Source organism: Rhinolophus sinicus, chromosome 12, assembly GCF_057876585.1.
Source record: "Rhinolophus sinicus isolate RSI-liver-muscle chromosome 12, RSI-T2T, whole genome shotgun sequence".
Lineage (NCBI taxonomy): Eukaryota > Metazoa > Chordata > Mammalia > Chiroptera > Rhinolophidae > Rhinolophus > Rhinolophus sinicus.
This window is the reverse complement of record NC_142512.1, coordinates 5,531,218-5,537,500: the sequence shown is the minus strand read 5'-3', so window position 1 is coordinate 5,537,500 and position 6,283 is coordinate 5,531,218.

The window sequence follows — 6,283 nt, the reverse complement described above, 5'->3', positions numbered from 1 at the left end:
CACTGATCCGTCGTCCTGCCCTGCGACCGTGGTGCTGGGAGTCGGGCGCCAGCCGACTTGGGGGCCGGGCGATCTTTTTCTGGCCTCCCTCCCGGTGAGGTCGACCGAGAGGAGCGGGGCCGAGGTGGGTGGGTGGGTGTGGGGGCGGGGCCGAGGTGGGTGTGGGGGCGGGGCCGGGGCCGCGCATGGCCGGAAGAAGGGCGTGGGGCGCGGGAGAGGGGTGGCGGGAGGCGGGTGTGCGCAGCCTGCGCGCGTCCGGGAGCGGGGCGCGGTTTACAGGGAGGTGTGGATGGTACTCGGAACAGCGGTGACTGACAATCGTTAGCACGAAATACGCCATCGTTTATGGATCACACCGAGAAGGGCCTACGTGTACCTATGTGATGAACTATCCCCGTGACCGTCGTTCGCCGTTGTCCGCACCACACGGAAAGTCTTCCCTCTGGCCACGAAGGGTGTTTATTTCTCCGGTGGACCGAAGAGAACGACAGAGGGGCTCTCCGCCCGAAAGCCCGAAGCGCGCCCCTGGGACGACCGGCCCCGGAAAGCGAGGGTCTGGACCGAACTGGCAGCCTCGCTCGTTTTTTGTTTGTTTGTTCGATTGTTCTTTTCCTCGTTTTCTTTTTTCCCACCTCCCCGCCTCCCCCCACAACAGACGACGCCCCACCCCGTTGCCGCGCCCTCCCCCCCCCCCCCCCCCCCCCCGACTAGAGTTCCTGAGCGACGGGGGAGTGACAGAAAACATTCCTCTCCCCCCCGCCCCCCATCGAATACGTAGAACGCCCCTCTTCTAGTCAGCCGTCCCTCCTCCAGCTTCCCCGGCCCCCGGCAACTACTTCTATTTTGAACGGAAATCCCCACCCACCCCCAAACCCGCACCCCCACTCTGGGCACCAGAAAGCTTTCTCGTTCCTCCACCACCACCACCACCACCACCACCACCACCACCACCACCACCACCACCACCACCACCACCGCCACCACACACTTCGATTTGAGTCTGTCCTATGCGGGGGGGCGGGGCGGGGCGGGGCGGGGGGGGGGGGAGATGTGTCCTACACGACTAGGTTGAGAAACAACGGCTTGAATCCGAGTGAGTGAGTGTGTGTGTGTGTGTGTGTGTGTGTGTGTGTGTGTGCCGAAGAAGGCGGTGGGGAAAGACAAAAACAAATAACTTTTCAGAACAATACCCATGGCCAGTGTCATTAACTGACTAGCTCCTCCTTAGCCGTCTCTGCTCTCTCCTCCCTCCCTCCCTCCCTCCCTCCCTCCCTCCCTCCCTCCCTCCCTCCCTCCCTCCCTCCCTCCCGTCCCCGAACCCCACCACCGAAGAAGTGAGTGAATGGAGAAGTAAGGCGACTCAAAAGTCACACCTGATTCAAAGTGTCGATGCTGTGAAGGGCTTTTAGATGCTAGAGCTCGCCCCGCCTGCCTCGCCTTTGGAACGGCAGCGCCTACGCCTACTGTCACGGAGGAATGACCTTCATTCGCCCCGACGGGAAGAAAATATTCCCTTTGGCCGAACCCTGGCTTTTCACACTGCAGATGACCCCCTGTGACAGGCGCAGGGAGCAGCTCCCTGACTCCGATTCGGGGAGACGGTGCTTTGGTGTGTGTGCGCGCGTGCGTGCGCGCGCGCGGCGGCCCAAGGGTGGTAAAACCAGACACCGCCTATCATTCATTGATCGTTTTAACCGTTTCTGAGTGTACGGTTCGCTGGCATGGGGTCCCTTCACGTCCTTGTGGAGGACACACGAAGGGGCCGCAGACTAAACCTGAAAAGCCCGGGGCGGGGGTGGGGGAGGGGACGGCGGCCTGTCAGCCTCTACGGAATCGGAGGGCCGAGATGAACCGCACGGGACGGTCCGAACGTGAAACCTCCTGACTGAAAGAGGGTGGGTCGTGGCTGGCCGGCCGTCAAACCTTTGGCCTGTGGCTTCCTTGACAGAGGTCGATCTGTACCCGAAGGGAGCCTGCCCGTCTATTGTCTTTTGGAGACGACGTACATACACACGCCCTTGGAATGTCAGAGTCATCCTTTTTCCGGATGCCCTCGGGGCGCGACCCGACGCACCCGGACCCGGGAGGCCTGGGAACCTCTCCTTGCGATCTCGTTTCCCCGAACACCATCTCCGTGCCCGGTGGTACGCGTTCGGGATTCCCTGTCGCGTGTTCGCGCGTCTAAAAGAAGTACGTGTCTCTCTGTTTTGCTTTTTATCATCCGTTCCCCGAGATCTCCCCGCGGGTGGACCTCACGTGACCCTCCTTCCGTTCCCCCGCCCCGCCCCCGTTGATCGCGATGGAGAAAAGGAAGCCGAGGAGGGAAGGGACTGCCGTTCCCCGGAGCGCTTTCCGAATCCGTTGAGGTTTTCCTTCCCGGCCTTCACGGTCACTTTGGCTCAAAGAATCACCGTGGCTCACGGAAACTCGTGAACGTTCGGAAGTCCGGTCTCCTGAACTCTGTTAGTTAGCTTTTGATGATTGATTGATTCATTCATTCATTCATTCATTCATTCATTCATTCATTCTTTTTTTTTTTTTTTTTTTTTTTTTTTTCATTTCGGTGTTATAGTTTATTTAGCCCAGTGTAACCAAATTATTATCATGTGGACATAAAATCATATTTGAAGTTATTCGCGAGGTTATCTTGCACTCTTCTCTTAACGCTAAACCTTCAGAACGCAGTCTGTCCGTTACCACTACAGCCCATCTCCTTTCGGTCTAGGCACACTTCAAGGGCTCCACAACCTCGTGTGGCCGGTAGCTGCTGTGCTGGACAGAGCTGATCTAACCAACCGCGTCACGGCTCTAAGAATCTTGGAAAGGTACTTTCCTTTGGCTGCTCTTTTCACGTGTTCTTCCTTGAAGGCGGACCGCTGGCTTTTACATCTCTCGGGATACCCTACCTGACCGGCACTGGATACCGTGAATGCGTGACTATCTAATTTACTTCCGTGCCCCTTAAATCCCCCCACCCAAACGCGTATTTAAGCCTGAACGCCCAAGACTCCAATGCGATCTCTTTGATATCTTAAAGTGAGCTGCTGAAACCATTCGGGAAGCTATACAGCTTTAGTTGGCCGGTCGTTTCCACATCACCTCGGTGCTGCTGCAGGAGTTCACTGAAAGCCAAGACCGCAAACTTTGTCATCCTTTGACTTCAAAAAGTCAATGTGTCGCTGAGCGCCTGCGGCCGGCCCGAGCCGAGTTGCTCGGTAACGTTTGGGACAGACGCCCAGACGCCACCGTGCAGTAAACCGGGCCCTTTTCCCTCGAGCAGGAGGAAGTGGGGACCCGTGGCGGAGCGGGAAGGGAGGGGTTCCTTCCCAGCCCCGGTCCTGCTGTCATGCACACCCACGAGTCAAGGGGGCTTGGTCTCCTTTATGGCACCCGCCTGCGGTAAGCACGGTGGGCCTCTGCCCCAGCACCTCCACCCATGTCACCTTCAGCCCGGGCTTCCCTTCGTACCTCAAGGAACCTCCCGGGGTACAAGTCTGAGCGCTGTTCTTTGAGGAGCTCGAGAGGTCCCCGAAGATGAACTGGCCTCCTCCCCTTCCAACTTAACCTCAGCTCTCAGCTCCCAGCTCCCAACCTCCAGGACTCTTCTGTCAGCACGAGGGCCTCGCTATCAAAATCATCAACTCTCGGCCTCACCTCTTCTTTCTCTGGGCAGGGCTGTGCTTGTGAGGCCTTCCAGGATCTCCTTCCTTCCTTCCTTCCTTCCTTCCTTCCTTCCTTCCTTCCTTCCTTCCTTCCTGTCCTCCCTCCCTGTCCTCCCTCCCTGTCCTCCCTCCCTGTCCTCCCTCCCTCCTTGTCGGAGCCTGCCGACGAGACGAACGGTTCCTGAAGTGGGGAGTGAGGATTGAGAAAAAATTGGACAAGAGACAAAGATGGGATCGGGAGGGCGAGCAGTTCTGACTAGACTGCTGCCCCTACTTTATTTTTCAGCTTTCTTTTATACACACAGAAACAAGAAGGTTACATAAAGCGGCTGAGGCAGCAAGTACAGATTAGTTATGTTTTCTCAAAGTTTGGCCCTGACTGTTCTTAGACCTTTAGATATTTTCCCATTCCCAGGGTAGCAGGTGTCTGTTTGTTCTTTATGCTTATCGGAGTTCCCCTTAGCGATCCTCCCAAATTCTGCTTGAAGTTACATTTTCTTAACCCTTAATGCTCCGGCTCCCTACATATCCCCCTTTTTTATTTTTATTTTTTGAGATCGTGTCTGGCTTAGGTAGTCAGTACAGACATTCTCACTTACCCGTCATTGGATATCGATCATCAAAGCGATCGACTCCTGTCTTAGGTTGTAAAAACGCTTACTGATCATTACCCGTCATTGGCTACCGATCTCCTTTGGGGTTAGACAGGGGCAGTGGCTTTTGGTTTATTAGCCATGTGGAGCCTTATTTTGTGAATTTCTCCATAAATATCTGTGACTGTCCCCATCACAGCTTTTGCGATGCAGGGGAGGAAACACAGTATCAGGAGGATCACAACAAGTGGAATTACAAGGGGGGGCCATAATTTGAAGCATTGAAGAGTATGATGGAAATACATTGTGAAAACTAGAGACAAGTTTGTTGAGAGTATCAGCTATACCTGTATTTAAAGGAGAGGCCTCTTGCAGTGTCAAGACCTCTTTATGAAACTGGATAAGATCAAGAGTAACATTTTTTCTTACACGGTCTGTGAGACTCATACCTCATAGCAGAAAAATGTTTATTCCACTCACCCTTTGTCTGTTAACAGCCGAAGCATAAAGTCCCATGATGTCTTACCTTCTCAGGGTCAAGTCACTCATATTGTAACAGCTCTGTTGAGATAAGTGGAGAGAACTGATCTTCATTGCCCTCATGACTTCTCTCACAATCAGGTGAGAGAGGAAAGCCAGAGACAGCAGTGGCTTTTGCCAGGCAGGGGGAAGGGGAGGAAAGGCTCCTTTTTGGGTCTTCTAAGGCAGCTCATTGGGGGTCCCCACTCGGTTCCGCCTGGCTTAGGTTGTATCTCCCGTGAGATATCTTACCCGTCTTTGGCTGCGAACCATCTTTTGGGGACCAGACAGAGAGACATGAGGTGTAAACACAAGGATGGAACAGAGTCCCAGAAAGGCACAGTCTTACAGACTCTTCTTTCCTTAAGGAAAGACATGGGGGGGACAGTCGGCTAGGCTGTTGTGTGACTACATCTCCCCCTTTTTTGTTTTTGAAGCATGAGAAACACAGAACGTGCAGTTGTTTCATTTACAGCCCGTTGGAGGGCTATTTGTCCACATCTGAGGACTATGTAAAACAAACAGAACAATAAACAGAACAGCAATATCCCCAGCAAACCCTCTACCCAAAGTCTTTATCCATTTAACAGGGTCTGAAGTGGAAAGTCCTTCTGCAGCTGCGGAAAGTGAGCTTTCCCACACCCTAGGGGCGTGGATGGGTATCTATAGATGTCTCTTTTTCTGTGGGCTGTCGTTCACGGTATGGTTTAACACCGACCAGGAATTCACAAAGGTTTTTTTTTTCCGGACCTGGAGAAATACAAGCAAAGCCTCTTCCCCGTGTTATCTCGCGGGGAGAAGTAGGATCAGCTTTCCCACGTAATATTTTAAACAAAGGTTGTAATTCACCGGTTGTCAACTGCAACTGAGGTCTAATCCAGTTAATGTCTCCCAGTAGCTTTTGGAAATCATTTAACGTTTTTAAACAATCTCGCCGGATTTGTATTTTTTGAGGCACAATGGCCTGAGGCATTAAACAATATCCCAGATAAGAGTAAGGAGGCACTTGCTGAATTTTTTTGGGGGGGGGCTATAACTAGCCCATAATTGTGGAGCTTTTTTGTAAATGAGCAAAAGCAGCAAGCAACTTTGGTTCACAAGAGTGGGCAAGAAGTATGTCATCCGTGTAGTGGATGATGTAAATATCTGAAAATGTCCTTTGGGTAGGTTCTATTGCAGCTGATACAAATTTTTGACACAATGTAGGGCTACTAGCCATTCTCTGAGGTAGCACTAGCCAATGATATCTCTTAAAAGGTTTTTGTAAATTAACAGAAGGAACACTGAAAGCAAATCTAGGGCAGTCATCAGGATTTAAAGGTATAGTATAAAAACAATCTTTTCAGTCCAAAACAATTTTATATGTGTTTTTTGGTGTGGCTGCAGGACAGGGCAAGCCTGTCTGTAAGGCTCCCATTAATTTCATGGTTTTATTAACTTTTTGTAAATCTTGTCATAATCTCTATCTACCAGATTTTTTCTTAATAACAAAAATGGGAGAATTCCAGG